The following is a 19,815-nucleotide window of genomic DNA, read 5'->3' on the forward strand; positions in this document are numbered from 1 at the left end:
GATTCTGCAAACTGGCTTGCAAGATTGCTTTCAAGTGATTTATTTCAAGTGGAAGTTCTTAATACAACTCACCTATACTTAACTTTACTCTGGGTGGAAAAACACTGGTCTAGAAGTCAAGAGACCTCTACACTAGGAGTCCTAATTTTGTCATGAGCAGCCTGGGACAAGTTAAATCACTTCCCTAGAACTCTTAAATGAGTGAATGGGTAAGGTGGCTAATTTCTGAAGTTGTCCCACTTGGTTCTAAGATTCCATTATTAGGGAGTAGAGTTACTTCGCAAGGAAAAAAATACTGAAAACTCACTGGGTCCTTTTGCCCCCACAAGATAATGTCTTATATCTTTCCTCCCTTTCACAAACTCTTCAAAAACAAAGCTATGAACATTCAATGATTCCAGTTTTTAAATCTCCAACTCACTCCAACTTCTTCAATCCGGCTTCTATTTCTACTACTTCTCCCTCCAAAGTCACCAATGATTTCTTAATTTCCAGGCCCAATAATCTTTTCTCAATCTGTTTTCTTCTTTGCCAAGCAGTTCAGTGATTAGAGCTTTAGATCTGGAGTCAGGAAGATCTGAGTTCAAATCCTGCCTCAGACACTCACTACCTATATTACCTTGTTCACTTAATCTCTGTTGTGCATCACTCTCTTCATCTATAAAACAGTGTCAATAAGAGCATCTATTAGGATTGAATTTTTTTAGTTGTAAATAGTAAGAAATGTGTGCTTATTAGGTTTTACTGATTAAAGTTAAATACAGGGGGTGAAGCCAAGATGAGGGCAGGATTTCTCCAGAAACTCTCTTCCAAAATTTCCAAAAACCCTAAAATTATACCTCTAATCAAATCCTCCAGCCCAAAGTAACATGAAGATCTGGGGAAAGGGTCTGTTCCAGGAGTCAGAAGACAAGACAGTGCAGCCAGAACCAAACCTCACCAGAGTGAAGGAGCTCCAGTCTTCCAGGTACAGCCTGCAGAGCACCCAGATCCCTGGAAAGGCTAGCTCATGGCAGCAGAAGACAACTTAATGGATCAGTGGGGAAACCTCTAGCAGAGTGAGCATGGAGCCCTTGGTGTGGTGCTTGGTGCAGCTCCAAACCTGGGAAATGGAAGTGGCTTCCAGAGGGTCAGCCCATGGAAGTGAAGGAGTGGGGGAGACTGTCAAGGTCTCTCCTCTGTCCCTGGGATAGAATTCTTGTGATTTGTCCATATTCAGCCCCTGGTGGGGCCCCCCATTGACATAGAGCAGGGACCCTCCTCCCAGCTCCAGGGCAGAGCAAGGGGTTTGTGGTCATTCACAGACCAGAGCACAGCCCAGGAGAGCAGTCAGAGCCTCCCATGAAACATTGAAGGAACTGAGGTCCTTGCAGGGAGTACCCCAATAACACTCAAAAGTTTGGGAAGTATTCCAAAACCAAGCCACAGACTGGGGAAATGAGTAAATAGGTAAAAAAATCTGATCACAGAGGATTATTTTGGTCCCATGGAAGATCAAAACATACACTCAGAAGATGACAAAGTCTAAGCTTCTGTATCCAAAGCCTTCAAAAAATTAGGGGTTGGGCTCAGGCTATGGAAGAGCTCAAAAAAGATTTTGAAAGTCAAGTAAGGGAGATAGAGGAAAAATTAGGAAGAGAAATGAGAGAGATGCAGGAAAAAAAAATGTAACCAAGTAAGCAGCTTGGTCAAGGAGATTACAAAAATGCCAAAGAAAACCACATGTTAAAAGCCACTTTAGGTTAAATGGGAAAAAAAGCAGTCCAAAAAGTTAATGAGGAGAATAATACCTTAAAAAGCTTCAATGGCTAGATGGAAAAGGAGAAAAGAAAACTCTCTGAAGAATACAACCCCTCCAAATGTAGAATGGAGCTAAAGGAAGCTGATGACTTTGTGAGGAATTATGAAACAATAAAACAATATCAAAAGAATAAAAACTAGAAGAAAATGTAAAATATCTCATTGGAAAAAACAACTGACCTGGAAAACAAATCCAGAAGAGATAATTTAAAAATTATTGGGCTATGATTTCGATTACATTAAATTAAAAAGCTTTTGCACAGATAAAACCACTGTAACCAAGATCAAAAGAAATGTAGTAAACTGGGAAACAATCTTTACAACTAATGATTCTGACAAAGGACTCATTTCTAAAATATACAGAGAACTGAGTCATATTTTTAAAACAAAAAGCCATTCCTCAATTGACAAATGGTCAAAGGATAGGCAAAGGCAATTTACAGATGAGGAGATCAAAGCAATCCATAGCCATATGAAAAATTGCTCTAAATCATTAATTATTAGAGAAATGCAAATTAAAGCTTCTCTGAGGTACCACCTCACACCTCTCAGATTGGCCAATATGACCAGAAAGGATAATGGTCATTGTTGGAAGGGTTGTGGGAAATCTGGGACACTATTACACTGTTGGTGAAGCTGTGAACTCATCCAACCTTTCTAGAGAGCTATTTGGAACTATGCCCATAGGGCAACAAAAATGTGCATACCCGTTGACACAGCAATACCAGTACTGGGTCTATACCCTGAAGAGATGATGAAAAAGGGTAAAAACATCACTTTTACAAAAATATTTATAGCAGCCCCATTTGTGGTGGCAAAGAATTGGAGATCAAGGAAATGTCCTTCAATTGGGGAATGGCTTAGCAAACTGTGGTATATGTATGTCATGGAACACTATTGTTCTATTAGAAACCAGGAGGGATGGGATTTCAGGGAAGCCTGGAGGGATTTGTATGAACTGATGCTGAGTGAGATGAGTAGAACCAGAAAAACACTGTATACCCTAACAGCAACATGGGGGTGATGTTCAACCCTGAAGGACTCATTCATTCCATCAGTGCAACAATCAGGAACAATTTTGGGCTGTCTGCAAAGGAGAGTGCCATCTGTATCCAGATAAAGAGCCATGGAGTTTGAACAAAGTTCAAGGACTATTCCCTTTAATTTTGAAAAAAAAAAACAGATATCTTATTGTCTGAGCTTGTTACCTCTTAGACTTCTTGTCTCTTCCTTAAGGATATGATTTCTCTCTCATCACACTCAATTTGGATCAATGTACAACATGGAAACAAAGTAAAGACTGACAGATTATTTTCCGTGGGGTGGGGGGGGGAGGGAAGTAAGATTGGGGGGGAAATTGTAAAACTCAAATAATATCTTTAATAAAAAAATTTTAAATAAAAATAAAAATAAATAAAGTCAAGGATAGCTGTGAGGCTAGTTTGACTAGAATGTAAAATGTATGGAGAATAGGAACTAAGCTGGGAAAGGTGAGTGAGAACCAGATTATAGAAAGCTTGAACTATCAGGGAGCAAAGATAAAATGTTCAGGCTAAAATGTCTAAAAATCAGGAAGAAAACCCTTAAAGAAGAAATGACAAAGAATGCTTTCTGCTCCCAAATCTTCAATTATTGTACAATACCAACAAGGAGAACTCAAAAAAGGTATAGTTATTCCCTGCTAATATCATGAAGATATAGGATATGGAGTACAGAGAAGGTAAATGACTTGACCAAGGTAAATAAAATATCCTGGCAACGATTTCATTATCTTTTCTTTTCACCAGATCATCCTGCTATCAATCCATCACAGAAATGTTAGCAATTCTTTCCTTGCCTTCTGTATCTGGAACTCATCAGCCATCATCAGGTATCATTGTCCCTAGTTCTGAAATACATATTTTAAAAAACTGATTAAATAAAAGTTTGGCATTACAAAAAAAAATTATTGGGCTACCTGAAAATCATGATCAGTAAAGCTTTGATTTCATTTTTAAAGAATTTCTCCAGGAAAATTGTCCTGATATCCTAGAAGCAGAGGATAAAATAGAAACTGAGAGAATCTACCAATCTCCTCTGGAAAGAAATCTAAAAAAAAATCATTCCCCAGGAATGTTATAGCCAAATTCTAGAACTCCCAAGTCAAAGAGAAAATATTACAAGCAGCCAGAAGGAAACAATTCAAATATTGTGACATTACAGTCAGGAATATACAGGACTTAGTGTCTACATTACGGGCTTGTACAGTTTGGAATATGATATTCTAGAAGGCAAAAAGAGCTTGGTTTACAAGCGAGAATCAACTATCCTGCAAAACTGAACATCCTCTTTCAGGGGGAAAAGATGTACATTTAATGAAATAGGGAAATTCCAAACTTTTCTGTTGAAATGACCAGAGCTGAACAGGAAGTTTGATCTTCAAGTACAGGACTCAACTGAAGCATAGAGAGAGAGAGAGAGTAGACTGAAGGGTAAATTATGAGTGATTTAATGATGATGAACTGTATGTATTCCTGCATGGAAAGATGATACCTATAATACACATATAAACCTTCTCATTTAATAGAGCAGTTAGAAGGAGCATATTTAGACAAGGCACAGGAGAGAGCCAAATATGAAGTTTTATATATATATACATATATATATATGTGTGTGTGTGTGTGTGTGTATATATATATATATATATATATAAATATATTTGTATATATATTATAAAGATGGAGTCAGTGGGTGAAAAGAGAATGTATAGGGAGAAAAGGAAAGGAGAGGTAGACTGAGCTAAGTTATTTTATGTAAGAGAGTCAAGAAAAAGCTTTTACAATGGAGTGAAAGGGGGCAAGGTGAGGGGGAATGAGGGAGTCTTCATTCTCCTCGAAAATGATTCAGAAAGGAAACAACACACATACTTAATAGGGTATAGAAATCTAGATTAAAAGGAGAGGAAAGGAGTGGGAGAAAGGGGATGGGGGAAGGGGAAAGAGTATAGGTGATAAATTGGATAGATTGTGGGAGAGAGTTCTCAGCTAAAACACACTTTTTTTGTTTTTTGCATGGTGGTGGGATTGGGTGGCCTACCCAGGATCACATGGCTAAGTGGTTGTTGGGTCTCTGGGGTGGGATTTGGGTTCATGTCCTCCTGGTCCCAGATCCCTTGCTCTGTTCACTGTGCCACTTGGCTGCCCCATGGCATACTTTTGAGGAGGGACAAAGTGAAAAAAAGAGAGAAAATAAAATAAATGGGAGTGGGGAAGAATGGAGGAGGGAAATACAATCAGCAATATCAACTGTGGGAAAAAATACAGAAGCAACTTCTCTGATGGACTTATGATAAAGAATGTGATCCACTCCAAAGACAAAGCTGATGAAACCTGAACACAGACAGAAGTACAATTTGTTTTTTTTTTCTTTCTTCCACTTTATTTTTTATGAGGGTTTTTTATTTTTGTGGGAGTAGAGGGGATTGTATTTACTCTTACAACAAGACTATTTTAGTAATGTGTAAATAAATAAAAAATGTAAATTTAAAAAATGAGGTTAAATACAAAATAAATTATTTTTAGGGAAAAATGATGTGGCATAGATGGATATCAAATACTGCCTATTTATCACAAATCATGTTACCCCTTATACCACAAAGTAAAAGGTTTTATTATTTTCATACTATTTGAAAAGATACTATTTGATACTATAATATAAAATTTGTAAAATTTTGATACTTTAAATACCATATAAATGCTACTTATTATTATTTACTTCTATGTAATATTTGGCATTGTGAATTCCTCCTATTTCTGGATGCTCTCTGCTCTCTAAATTTTCATGACCCAGCTCGGGCATAATTTTTGTTCCTATCTACCTGACCATATCTTCTCCATCTCCATTCCAAGATTCTCATTCATATCCTGTCTCCATGTATGAGTGGTGGAGTCAGCTCAACTGTCTGAACTGTCTCATGAGAGTTAATTATTTAGAAAATGTGAATGTTATGTCTTGAAAATTGACAAATGGTACAAAATCAGGGCTTGCTAATTGTTTAGACTTAATAAAGTGGTGGTGAAAGTGCTAATGATGCAAATTAAACTTAAAAGTGTGCATTGCAGTCCATTTCCCTGCAGAGTCAGTTGTTAAATATTTACCAATGTACCTCAGGGTGTATTCCAGAACTTTGTCCTGGGCCCTTTCTTTTTTACTTTTTATTTTTAATCTTAAATGTCTTCTTATTTAGAACTTCATAAAAATCAACAACTGTGAATATTTACCATATACAAAGGACAGGAAAAAAAGAGCATGATATATGAAACTGAAACTGTGTAGTTTGTTTTGTTTTGGTTTTAGTGTATAGACCCAGTTAAGCTCATTAGTTCCAAATTTTTCTTACTTGGTTATATTATCCTTTGAATCTCTTTCTGGTCTTTTTTGTGCATTTTCTTTAAATGATTCTTAGTAACATCATCCCTTTTTTTTTGACTCTACTGTCAGTACTTCCCTAAGCTACTCAATTGTCCCTCACCCCCCACCCCCATCTTCCTTCCATCGAGTTAGTGTATTCCAGCTTAATAAATTCTCACATTAACTATGCACAAAAATATATTTCTCATTCTGCACCTTTAGGTCATCATCACTCCTCAGACTTCTGTTATTATGAGTTGTTCATTGCATTATCCGAGTTTAAGTCTCTCAAAGTTACTTTTGATAACCATGCTATATGATTCTGTATATGAATTCATCCCTTTTGTCATTTCTTAGAGTTTAATAATATTTCATTACATCCATATCACATAATTTCTTTAGCCATTCCCCAGTTGATGAGCATCCACTTTGTTTCAAACTCTTTTCTGCAAGAAGTGCTGCTAAAAATATTTTTGTACATATAGGTCCTTTGCCCCTTTCTTTGGAGTATATTGGGTTAAAGGACATGCACAAAATTTAATGAATCTTCACATAGAGGTCCAAATTGCTTTTCAGAATGGTTCCATAAATTCCCAGCTCTGCCAATATATGCCTTTCATCCCATATGAGGAACATTTGTTCAACAATTTCCATTTTCCTTTTTTTTTTTTTATCATTTTTGTATTAGTTGGAAACAGTGTTTTGTTAACTTGTTTGCTCTTTAATCATTATTTGTGACTTGGAGCATTTCTCATATGGTTGTTGATAGCTTGGATTAGTTCTCTTGTGAACTATCTATTCATATCTTTTCACAACTTACCAATCATAGAATGACTCTTATTCTTATATATTTGAATTAGTTTTCTGGAAATTTTGGATACTAGATTTGATCAGAGAAATTTGCCTCAAAGACTCCTCCATCCCCTGTAATTTACAATTTGCTCTCCAATTTTAGCTGTATTGATTTGTGCATAAAACAATTGAAAGAACTTCTGTAATTAATTCTGTAATTCTTCCATAATTGATTTTATCTTTTAGAGCCCTCTCTATACCTTCTTTGACCAAGGACTCTTCCCTTATCTTACCTACTTCTCTGTTCATCTAAAATGTGATGATTTTTCATATCTAGGTCACATATTCTTTTGAGTGTTATGAAAGTATACAGTGTGAGAGATGTCGGTTAAATCTAATTACTGCCATATTATTGTCCAGTTTTCTCAGTAGATTTCACTGAAGAGTGAGATCTTCCTTAAGTAAGTAGGATAAAGGTGATTATCAAATACAATGCTGCCATATTTATTTACTTCTGGTTCTTTTGTCTCTGATTTGTCCCACTGATAACATTCTCTCTTCACTGCTACTTACCTAGAATGCTCCCCTCTCACCTTCTTCTCTAAGAAACTCTAATTCTTTTTGAGGCTCAGGTGTCAACCTTTTCAAGATCCCTTTCTTGATTCCTCCATTATTAGTCCTCCTGACCTCTCCCCATAATCATTCTTGTGTATTTATTTTGTACATAATCTACTTTTACCTATCTGTAAACAAAGGGTATCCCCTTTAAGGGTAGGAGCTATTATGTTTATTTCCCAGAAACTAGCAAAATATTTGTTGTATAAGAAATCCTTAGTAAATCTTGATTACTTGAAGAAAGAATCTCTTTGGAAAGATAGGATGATTAATGAATGGACCACTGTTCTCCACAAGGTTTTCCAGTTCTGTAAACTGGGAAAAGAACCTGATACTTTAAAATTATTTTTCAGGTACATTCTGCACATCAAGAGTCAAGGTTAAGTCATGTCCCACTCTGAATCTTAGTTTTCTCAACTAAATGGAGATAATAATACTTATATAACCTATCTCATTGGTTTTTATAAGGAAATATTTCACAAACTATTAATGAACTATTGGTAGAGCTGGGAATTGTTTTTACCATTCTGAAAAGCAATTTGAACCTTTACTTAAAGATTCAATGAATTGTGTGTATGCCCTTTGATCTACTATACCCCAAAGAGATCTAAGAAAAAGGGAAAGGACTTAGATGTACAAAAATTCTTTTAACAGCACTTGTACTAAAGAGTTGAAAACAAAATGGATGCCCATCAGCTGGGGAATGGCTAAAGAAATTATGGGATATGTATGTAATGAAATATTATTAAAGTGTAAGAAATGACAAAAGGGATGGATTCATGTAAATCATGCAACTCTTGCTGCTATTGTTTAAGATGCCCTTAGAAAATTAGTACAATGGAAGGAGAACTGGATTTGGAATCAGAGAACTTGAGTTCAGTATTGCCTCCACCACTTACACGTGGGTACTTGATATATAAGCTAAAGTTTCTGGATCTCAGTTCCTTTATCTGTAAAATTTGAGGGTTGAACTAAACTTTCTCAAATGACTTCTTTAGCTCTAAATCTGTGATCTAACCTACAGTCCTACAAGGGCTTTTGTTCCTAAGGGGCCAAGATTAGAATAGGCAACACAAATTCTAATGAGAACATTCTTTTGTTATCTGATTACAGGGGCCCACAGTGGAAAAGAGGGAGCTTTTCATCCCCCCCATTCACTCCATCAACAGACATGATTAGGTTTTTAAAATGTGTAAACAAGACTACCTATACCCTGTCACCCTTTTATCGGACTAGATTTCTCTTTAACAGGTAGAGAAGAAAGCATAAGATTGGCTACCTACACATAGTGATCATCTCCTTTGGGGCTTTAAAGAGCTAGCATGTCTTCAGGTGGCTCTATGAAAGGAGAAAATGACTGATAATCACTAGGGCTTCTAAAGTATCCCCCGATACAAATATTCTCTATACATTTTTGCTCCAGCATTTTCTAACTAAGCACTTAACCTCTAGAACCTCAGTTTCTTCATTTGTAAAATGGAAATAATATCTTCCTGACTTAACTCTTAGGATTTTCATAAGTTCAGATAAGAAGGCAGTGTGTGCCTCACCACCATTGTATCTTAAATTTCATAGTATCCTCAGAGACTAATATGTAGAAGTTTGGCAAAGGGATTACTAATCTCCTTATATATTCTCAGTGAATACATTATCTAAATCTTAATTTATCAGTCCACTGGTAGGGGCTTATAGATAATAATACTAGAGACCTACCCTTTAGCATTTCACTCAGCCTCTAAAGTAAATCAAAATTGCCCTTCTGGGCACACCTCAAGGGCAAATGCAGGCTAGAGAAGTGGTCCTGGAGTGGGTGTTTGTTACATCTGTAATCACTTTCAGCTTTAAAGTTCTTATTGCTCCAGCAATAGTTTCCCAACTAAATGACATCAAGAACGCAAACCAATAGTACTGAGATATTGGGAACTGATTCTCTATAGTACTTTTTATCCCAATGCATATTAGAATCAAAATTCCAAGATGGAGCTGAGGGATCCTGGAGGAGTTAAGGCCCAAGGTCAGGCACAATGTCACGAGTAAATTCAAAAAGAAGTCTTAAGAATCCAAATCTATGCTGTGAACAATGAACACTGTATCTCACTAGAAGTGGTGATTATTATCTTTGCAGGCCATGCTGACAGACTCTCAGATCTTTCATGATCTGCAAAAACGTTCTTGTCTAGCACTTAACTGACTTCAAAACCCCTTCTCATACAAGCATTGTGACTATGGAAAAAAAATCATTTCTCTTCTTTGAAGCTCAGTTTTCTCATCTGTAAAATGGAGATTAAGCTTACCAGCTCTTCCTCAGTCATAGCACAATTCAGAAGAAGGAATTTTGCAAACCATGAAATGTTCTATTAATGTGAATTGTTATATGCTCAGAGCAAGAGAGTAAAATTATCTACAGATGAGAAAATTGAGGCTTAGGAGGTTAATACTCTCACCTAAGGGTAGAAAGTGGTAGAAAAAGATAGAAGGAGGGATTGATAAATATTTGACAACCTGCTTGTGGTGGGGTGGGTCTGAAAATAAACACAGACACATTTTGTAATTTAATCCATATTTATCAATTATTAATTATTATTATTATAATGATGATTTTCTGCATTATTTTCTTAAATCTGAACAATTGATAGTCATACATCAAGCCCTGATTTGTAGCATTTTCTGATTTCTGAAGTGTAATTCTCACATTTTAAATGGAATAACTGGCTTTGACTGCTGATTCAAGTTGACTCCAGTATACTCCCAGGAGCTCAGGTCTTCTGACTGCCTTCAGTACATTTTCCATTCTCCTCCACCCTGTCAGCCTAAGCAACAGCGACATGCAGTCAGCTGGCTCTTGGTCATGGCATTCTGATGAATTCTTGTCCTTGTGTCACCTCTTATCTCTCTGTAAGTTAGGACCTCGTCATAAGAGGGGGCCTGGGCAAGACAGGAAACATCTCCTTACTTTAGCTGTGCTGCTGCTAAATCAGCTGAGAATCAGAATGCAGAAGGGCAGAAAGAACTGGGAGAGAGGAAGGCAACAAGGTCAGCCAAACAGAAGGGCTGATTCACTGAGAGTTACTGCAGCTTCTGAACCTTCCCATTGACAATCCACAATAGGCACATCCTGAGATTTTGACTCTGTTTCACATCATTTTCTCTGAGTCTCCCATATCAAGGGTTCTTTCTGCATCTCAGCCAGCAGCCTGAAAATTCAGGAAGCCATCTGGAGATGCAGGATGAGTCAGAAGACCCAGAGCAAAACAAGAACATCATGACAGGCAAGGAGGGGGCCGGGTGGGAGTGGGGGAGCTCTCCACTGAGATCACAGAGTACAATTAGCAACTTCCCTTCTAAAAGTATATATGACATGAACCAAATCTCTGGAGAGGACTAGGTCAATTTGATCTAATAAGTATTGAACTCCTACTATGCAAAGAATTGTAGGTAGATACCTAGGTGGATATCAAAGAGTTTAGAAAAGGCTCATTTTTTTTTTTTTGCAAAAGGCTCTTTTTTTGGCAAAAGGCTCATTTTTCAGCAATCAATCAACCAAAACATATAGATGAAATTCCTCCTTATGTGCCAAGAATTCTTTCAGGCATTAAGGATGTAAAGACATAAATGAAACAACTGTTGTCCTTAAGGAGCTTCCATTCCATAGGGTAAGACAGACTGTAGGTAAAAAAGCATGAACAGAAAATATTTACAATACATACAAAATAAATATAAGCTCAGTTTCAAATAGAAGTTGAGGGAAATAAGTAAGTTCTCATGTAGGAAGCAGCACTGGAGCTGAGATCTGAAGGAAATGAGGGAATTCTAGGAGGTGGAGGTAAGGAGGAATGGCATTCATTCCTGGCAAGGGAACAGACTGGGCAGAGGTGTAGGCACAGGACCTCCAGCACCGTGTAAATAAATAAAAAGGTGAGTTTGGCTGAGCCGCGGTGTGTGAAGAAGAATGTTGCGTAAGTCTGGAGAGGTAGGTTGGAACTAGATTGAAAAGAATTTTAAATGTCAAACAGAGTTTATGGGAAACCAAGTGTAATGAGTAGGAAAGTGACATGGTTAGACTTCTTTGGGAGAATCGGTTTGGTAATTGAATGGAGGATGGAATAAGAGAGGGGAGAAACAAGACAAGAGAGGTATCTTATTCCATGCTTTAATAGAAACAAGTTTTTTAAAAACAAACATTTAAAAATAAAGTGCTAAACATCAAAAACAAAAAAAACAAAAGAAAAAAAAGTAAAACCCAAGAAGAAAGCATCAGATTCAGAGTCAGGAGAGACTTGAGATTTAGTTCTGGTTCCAACACCTGCAAGTTATGTTACGTGAGCAGGGTGCATCCTTTATCTCAGTCTGTATTGTCTGATCCGAAACTGGAGGCTATACATGTTCTCCCTAACTCATGAACCTGTTATAAAGAAGTCATTTATAAGCTACAAATCACCCTGAGAATGCAAGTTATTATTATTTCTATTGGGACAAAACAAGAACTAGTCAGCTAATATTCATTCAACCAATATTTACTAAGAATCTTCTACACAATCTTTTATATCTTCTATAGCTCTGTCCTAGGCACTGTGTTATATCCAAAGAAGGAAGATGATTTCAGTCTTTAAGGGGCATATAGCTTCTCTTACTGAGGAAATAAGAAAGAAATATGTGGAAACTTAAATACTACAGAACTGTTGTTAGCAAATGAACCTTTCTTGATTCCATCCCCTATAGCAAAGAGAAATCTTTTCTAACTCACACCTTTTTATTTCATTTCTAGTTTATAAAATAAAGTAAGGAGTTCTATAACATAGAATACAAAAAGATGATTGCACATGAAACTGTAAATCTATTATGCACACTTGTTAGTCCTTTTAAATATATAATAAAGTTAGTGTGCAAATTTCTTTCCCCCTTTTTTCTTCCTTCCCTCTGTCCTAAAGATGACTATCATTAGACACAAATATGTATACTTACATATATTATACACATATGCATTATACATACATATGTGCATATATAAAACCATTCTATAAATATTTTTATTTATCTTTTCTTTCTCTTGATGCAGAGAACATTTTCTTTAATACATTTTTTATAGTTACTTTGGGTATTAATAATAATCAAAATGGCTGTTCCTCAAAGTTGTTCTTAAAACAATATCAGTTATCGTATATAATGTTCTCTTAGTTCTGCTCATTTTGTTCTTTACTGTTTTGTGCAAATCTATTCATATTTTTCTAAAACTATTCCAATAGTTTCCCAATATTTCTTAGATCTCTTTTTTCTCTATCTCTCCTTTTGCCCCATCACATTCTATTTCATATCATAAATATTTTCATACATGTGATAACTTCTTTATTTTATTTTCAGTTAAGATCCATGACCATATTGCTTTTACCTATGAATCCCCAGGGTCATATCTGAGTATCAGGTCTATTCAGTAGATGCTTAATAAATGTTTGTGAATTGAAATGAGTGACAAATTAGTGCAATAGTAGTCTAGAAGGAGTAATTATGGGGCCACCTGGAAAGGTTTCATGGAGGGCTGGGAGTTAAGAAGGTCTTTGAAAGTCAGGTAAAATTTACTCCAGAAGATAACACAAAGATGTGAACCACATCCAGGGGACTGGTAGAGCTGTTGAATGGAATGGAGATTATATTGTGGGCACCAGTAAGGGGTTCAATTCAATGTCTAACAAGCACATTCTAAACTTTCTACTGGAGGAAAGGTGCTGTGCTGGGTCCTGAGAGTACAAAAATAATTATGACACAGACCCTGTCTCCAGGAACTTCCAATCTAAGTGAAGAAGTAACTACACAGGGGCAGCTAGGTGGTGCAATGGATAGAGCACTGGTCCTGGAGTCAGGAGGACCTGAGTTCAAATCTAATCTCAGATACTTAATGATTACCTAGTGGTATGACCTTGGGCAGGTCACTTAACCCCATTGCCTTGTAAAAAGAAAAAAAAGGAATAACCAAAGGAAGAGATAAGGGGAAAGGAGATCTGGGCAAAGTATAATTAAAAAATCGAGCAAGTAATAACATCTGTCCTATCTTTCTCTCTCTCAGTCTACTGTGCTTGGTGTGGAGAGTAGAAAGGAGAGCTTCTGCTCTCATGGAACTCATAGTTCAAAGGGCAAAGAGGAGTTTATGCATCTCCAGAAACTGATGCTAGCTAGAACAGAGAAATATCTGCTGAGCATCTCTTAATTCAAGTACATCTGGCCAGGGTTGAGTGATGTTAAAAGTTGTACCCATTGCTGGGACACCACAGAGGTCTATTTGGAAAGAATTGGCAAGATCTGTTTTACCCAACTGTCTCACTGTTGGGTTCTCAGGGTCAAAGGCAATAATTACATCCCCATGGCCCACAACACATTTTCTGCCCAGGCAAAAGTTGCCAATAATACAGATAGTATTTGAAGACTATATGGATCATTAAGATACCACTAGAGAGCCATAATAATAATAATAATAATAATAATAATAATAATAATAATAGTTCTCTACATTTGTCCATCAATTTATAGTGCTCTGAAGCCTCCCTTGAACATCCATTATCACATGGTCTTAAGAACAACTCAGATTGGGAAAAGAAGACAGGTATAATTATCTTCATTTTATTCAGTGGAGAGAACTGAGGCCCAGAGAGATACAGGACCTTCCCCACAGTCACACAATTTTTCAGGGGCAGAGGTGACCAGAAGCCAGGTCTGTTGTGCTCTTCCCACAATATTTTGTCAATGACTTGTATTCTCTAGAACTTCCAGCAGAGTATTTATTGTCCAAAATCAGCACTATTCTTAGGAAAACCTTATTCTTCTCATCTTGAAATTATAGACTCATGATTGGTAGATTTAAGAATCAGAGACTTTTAGGGTCACTTCAACCCTCTTCCTTTGCAAATGAAGTCTAGCAAATTTTCCTAATGTCATACAGTATTTCATTTGCAAAAGCAACTTCATGGTACTAATGAAAAGAATTATTATATTCCTATTTCTTCTGTTTTATGCATAGTGACTCTGTTGTGTGGATTTACTTCCTACCATCATGTGATAAAGCACAATCCAGGCTAGAAACCAAATCCAAGGTTAAGGTGTTTTTATAGGGAAAAGGTCAATGCATAATTCACATTCCTGGATTAATTTCAGTCTCAATAACTTTTGCTCATATTAAACATAAATTGATCCAATGTAAATCTTTTTCTTTTAGGCAGGCAGAGACATTATTCACCAGGAGGGCACTTTGCAAAGTCAAAACAATGGCATCTGGTCCATCTAATTTCCAGAGGTTCCCATGAATCTGATGTCAGTTGGAAGAATTTCCTGGCACTTAGAAGGGTTCATTCTGCAACTTATTTAAAGAGCCTTTTAAAATTTCAAGACTGACATTTGCTTAATGAAATAAGTGTAACAAACTATTAGGATCCTTTTCTTTCTAAGCAAACTATAAGTCTTTCCTGATTGTGCCTGAAGATCATAGAGTTAGAAGAGACCTTAAAGGGATAGCTCATTCAAACTTTCCAATTTACAGATAGAAAAATGAGTCCCAGAGAAAGGAAATAACACTGGTCAGTGTTATGTTTCAGATAACAATTTCAATTCAACAAAAGATGTCAGAGGAGACAGAAGACATGGTGCAATATAAAGATTTTCAAAATGGCAACTAGATTCCAGTTCTAGATCCAACTGGAAATCTAAAAAGACTAGATTCCAATTCTAGCAATAGATAGTCTGAGTGGACTTGGGCAGAACATCTCCCATGTCTAGTCTTCAGTTTTTTCCTCTGCAGTGTGAGGAAGTTGGATTAGATAACTTCTAAGGTTCTCCCAGTTCTGGCATTCTCACATTGATAGGAATATCTATTTCACCAAATAAGAGCATCATCTTAAACAATAAAAATAAATAGGCAGTTAGGTAGCATAATGACTAGAGTTCTAGATCAGGAAAATCTGAGTCTAAATTCTGTCTCAAATATATACTAGCTTTGTCCTTATCAATAAAATGGGGATAATAATAACTCCTACCTCTCAGGGTTATTTTGAGAATCAAATACAATATTAGTAAATTGCTTTGCAATTCCTAAATAACCAAATAAATGCTATTATTTTTATCAGTAATATTGATGAGCATAACAACAGGCCATTGGCATTTAACAAGGGACATTTAGAAGTATGAATCTTTAGTTTTATAGTTGAAAAGGCTTTTTGATGTCATTAGATCTGAACTCATCTTTTTAAAGATGAGGAAACCAAAGCCCAGAGAAGGAAAATTAATTTTCAATTATCACTCAGGCTGAAGAGAGCAGGATCTTTGATTCTAAATGAAGTGCAATGTCATTTTAGTTCTCTTCAAGAAGGAAGGACAGCAACCAATGAACTTTCCATTACACCAGATTATCTCTAACACATTTGAATGGGTGCTTTAAGAATCTGTGATTAAATAACCAAAGCAGATGGGCATATATTTGGTTCTTACTAATCTGGGTACATATTGTCTTCCTCCAAAAGAACATATAATCTATAAGGGAAAGAACTGTTTAATGTTTATCTAAATATTTATAAACACTTAGTATGGTGCTTGGAACATAGGAGGTACTTTATTAAGAATTGTTTATACTTTATTTATCATTATTAATTTATTATTGCATAAATTGTATAAAACATCTTAAGTTTTACAAGATATTTTCCCCATAACAACACTGTTAGATAGCTATGACAATGATCTCTATTCCCACTTTACAGATGATAAAATTGAGACTGGAGACAGGAGAGTCATAGTAAACTGAGATTTCATAGTTGGGATTTGAATTTAATTACTTACTTTGATTCAAGAGTTCTTCCATATCTACCATGCTGCCTCGTGATCTTGACTGCAAAATTTTTTTTCTTTTTCATCTTTAATGTAACTCCTTATCCTTTTCTGATGTGACTTTTCTAATGTGACTCTACCCTTTTATGAAATTAAGCCTCTCTTCCTTATTGTGTAGAGTTTCTGGGTTCCAAGAAACACTTCTATCAACTGAGCAGTATTTTTGTGAGGGTTGAAGTTTACAGGCTGTGCTCCAGGAGGACATTTTTCACCTCTCAATATGAAGTTCGCAGAATTTTGAAAGTTGAAAGCTTTAAAGTTTTTTTTAAATTCATGCTGCCCTCTTTACAACCTGCCTCACTATAAAAAAAAAAAAACTGTGCAAAGCATGAGAATTTCCTTGAACTTATGAAAACAGAAGAGGAAGCCAAAACTGCCAGCAGCAGAAGACCAAACATAAGAGACTCAGTTAACAACTGGGTATCCTGAATACAGTTAATGATATCTCTTCTCAATGTAATGTGGACCAGTGGGATCCCCTGTAGGGAACTGACCCTGGGAAAGCTTTTCTGAATACCTTTACATTCTAAGGAAGCTCTAGGCAGAGGGGAGGTGGTGAAGGGGAGATGCTCTCTCTTCTGTGGTCTGTAGGTTTTTATTCCTGATCTGTCCAGAGAAAATAGTTGGGCAGAGAGGCTCAAACATGTGATTTAGGGGTTTCACATCAAATGCTCACCATCAGGGTATTATGAATACCCAAAGCTTGCTGCTGGTCTTTTTAAATTCTTTTTTTAAATTTGTGAACTTTATCATCAACAAACACAAACATTTAATATGAAAATAAATAAGAAATAGACATATAAGAAATTGATATATGCCATTTGTTCTTTAGTAATATATCTGAATCAGATATATCTTGGTACACACACATGCATATATGTATATGTATATATGCATTTATGCACACATACTATTTTATATACCATTTGTTTTTAATAATATATCTATATCTTGAGATATATGTCTATATGTACATATGCATACATGTCTATATAGGTATGCATATATGCACACATACTGCTACATGCTATTTGCTTTTTAATAATATATCAGTATCTCTAGATATATTTCTATATACACACAAATATGTATTTGTATGCATGCATATGTGTTTGTATGTACTAGGTGATGCAGCAGATAGAGTTCCAGGTCTGAAGTCAAGAAGATGCATCTTTCTGAGTTCAAATCCAGCCTCTGACACTTAATTGTTGTGTGACTCTGGGGAAATCACTTTATCTTGTTGGCTTCAGTTTCCTCACCTGTAAAATGATCTGGAGTAGGAAATAGCAAACCACTTCAGTATCTTTGCCTAGGAAGCCCCAAATGAAGTCATAAAAAGTCAGAAACAACTGAATTGACTGAATAACCTTCAGTTTTCACAAAGTACCTAGCACAGAGAGGGCATTGATGAATATTTGTCAAGTCAGATTCTGTTGCTCACTTTATGTGAGCCTTTTCTGGACAAGCCAGGACACTAGACTGACCTAGAGTGACCGATGATCACTCCCACTCAACATGACGATGACAAAAAGGGAAGAAATCTAGGACCAAACACCAGAAATTGTGAATTTGTGGTTTATTTGCCAGCTCTAATTGGTCTCCCCTGTTCCAATTCCATTTACTCTTTCCCTAAGCCCCCTTTTACCAAATCTAGGCCAGTTTTTGTTTGCACATACAATTGACTCCTTTCCATTATCTGGTTCCAATAAAAATTAAATATTTAGTAAAGGTACCTCAGCAATCAAAGGGGTCTGGCCTTAACTATCTGTGGTAGGCTCAGTGTGGCAGACCAGTTCAGGGGGACCTCCCAGGTGATGCCAGGTGTTACCTGTACACCCCTTCATCTACATGCCCCACAATGCACTCTTCTCCCTGCAGGAAGACAGATTAGATGCCAAAACTAGGCTATGGAGAGTGTCTGCCAATCTCAAGCTGCCAACACATACTCCTGATATGCTGGAAACTCACCCACTGCTCTGCTCCCTCCCTATATTCCTACTTAGTTCAGCACTACTTCTAAAGTCACATATTTTCTTTGCCATCATTTTAGTGTCTATTCCTAAAGGAGAAAGTGACCCAAATGAGTAACAAAACTTCCTGTTGAGTAAACTGATTCATCCTACAGACTGTTACATAGAAAATCATAGTCTCATAGAATGTCATTCGGAAGAAACCTTAAGGCACATAGACTGTCAGACCTTAAAAGAATATAAGAAAACAGAACACAGAGTATCAGGGACTTCAGAAGGGATCTGATCTAGCCCTGAGCAACTAGATGGTGCAATGGATAAAGTGATGAAACTGGAGTCAGGAAGACCTCAGAGATTACTAGCTATGTGACCCTGGACAAGTCACTTAACCCTATTGGCCTCTGTGTCCTCATATGTGAAATGAACTGGAGAAGGGAATTGTCAAGTCACTTCATTATCTTTGCCAAGAAAACTAATGGGGGCAAGAAGAGTTGGACATGACTTAAAAACAACTGAAAAAAAAATTCAGCGCCATCTTTTTACACAGGAGGAAACTACAAACCTATTTGTTTACAAACCCCAGCTCTTTTCTGAGATGATTTAAGAGGAATGGAAAACTTAAGGGAGATATGATGACTTTCTTCAAATATGGAAAAAGATAGGATTTGCCATGCTAGGCTTTGCCTAGAAAGGGTAGTACAAGATTGAGTAGAAGTTGCAAATCGGCAACAATTTGAAGTAAAAAAAAAAGTATCCTATATGCAAAGGTAATTTAGAGATGAGGAGATCAAAGCAATCCATAGTCATATGAAAAATTGCTCTAAATCATTACTTATTAGAGAAATACAAGGTACCACCTCACACCTCTCAGACTGGCCAATATGACTAAAAGGACAATGATCATTGTTGGAAGGGTTGTGGGAAATCTGGGACACTAGTATATTGTTGGTGGAGCTGTGAACTCATCCAGCCTTTCTAGAGAGCAGTCTGGAACTATGCCCAAAGGGCAACAAAAAATGCCTATATACCCTGAAGAGATTATGAAAAAGGTTAAAAACATCACTTGTACAAAAATATTCATAGCAGCCCTGTTTGTGGTGGCAAAAAATTGGAAATTAAGTGAATGTCCTTAATTGGGGAATGGCCTAAGAAACTGTGCTATATGTATGTCATGGAACACTATTGTTCTGTTAGAAACCAGGAGGGATGGGAATTCACGGAAGCCTGGAGGGATTTGCATGAACTGATGCTGAGTGAGATGAGCAGAACCAGAAAAATACTGTGATGATCAACCTTGATGGACTTGCTCTTTCCATCAGTGCAACAATCAGGGACAATTTGGGGCTGTCTGCAATGAAGAATACCATCTATATCCAGAGATAGAACTGTA

At 36.6% G+C, this 19,815-nt stretch overlaps 1 protein-coding gene across 1 annotated transcript in view; it reads left to right on the top strand.

The window, feature by feature from the left end:
- The window catches only part of LOC141500726 (uncharacterized), a 71,080-nt gene that overhangs the window by 19,583 nt on the left and 31,682 nt on the right, over positions 1-19,815 (top strand). The gene's annotated exons all lie outside the window — the stretch shown is intronic.

Source organism: Macrotis lagotis, chromosome 1, assembly GCF_037893015.1.
Source record: "Macrotis lagotis isolate mMagLag1 chromosome 1, bilby.v1.9.chrom.fasta, whole genome shotgun sequence".
NCBI lineage: Eukaryota > Metazoa > Chordata > Mammalia > Peramelemorphia > Peramelidae > Macrotis > Macrotis lagotis.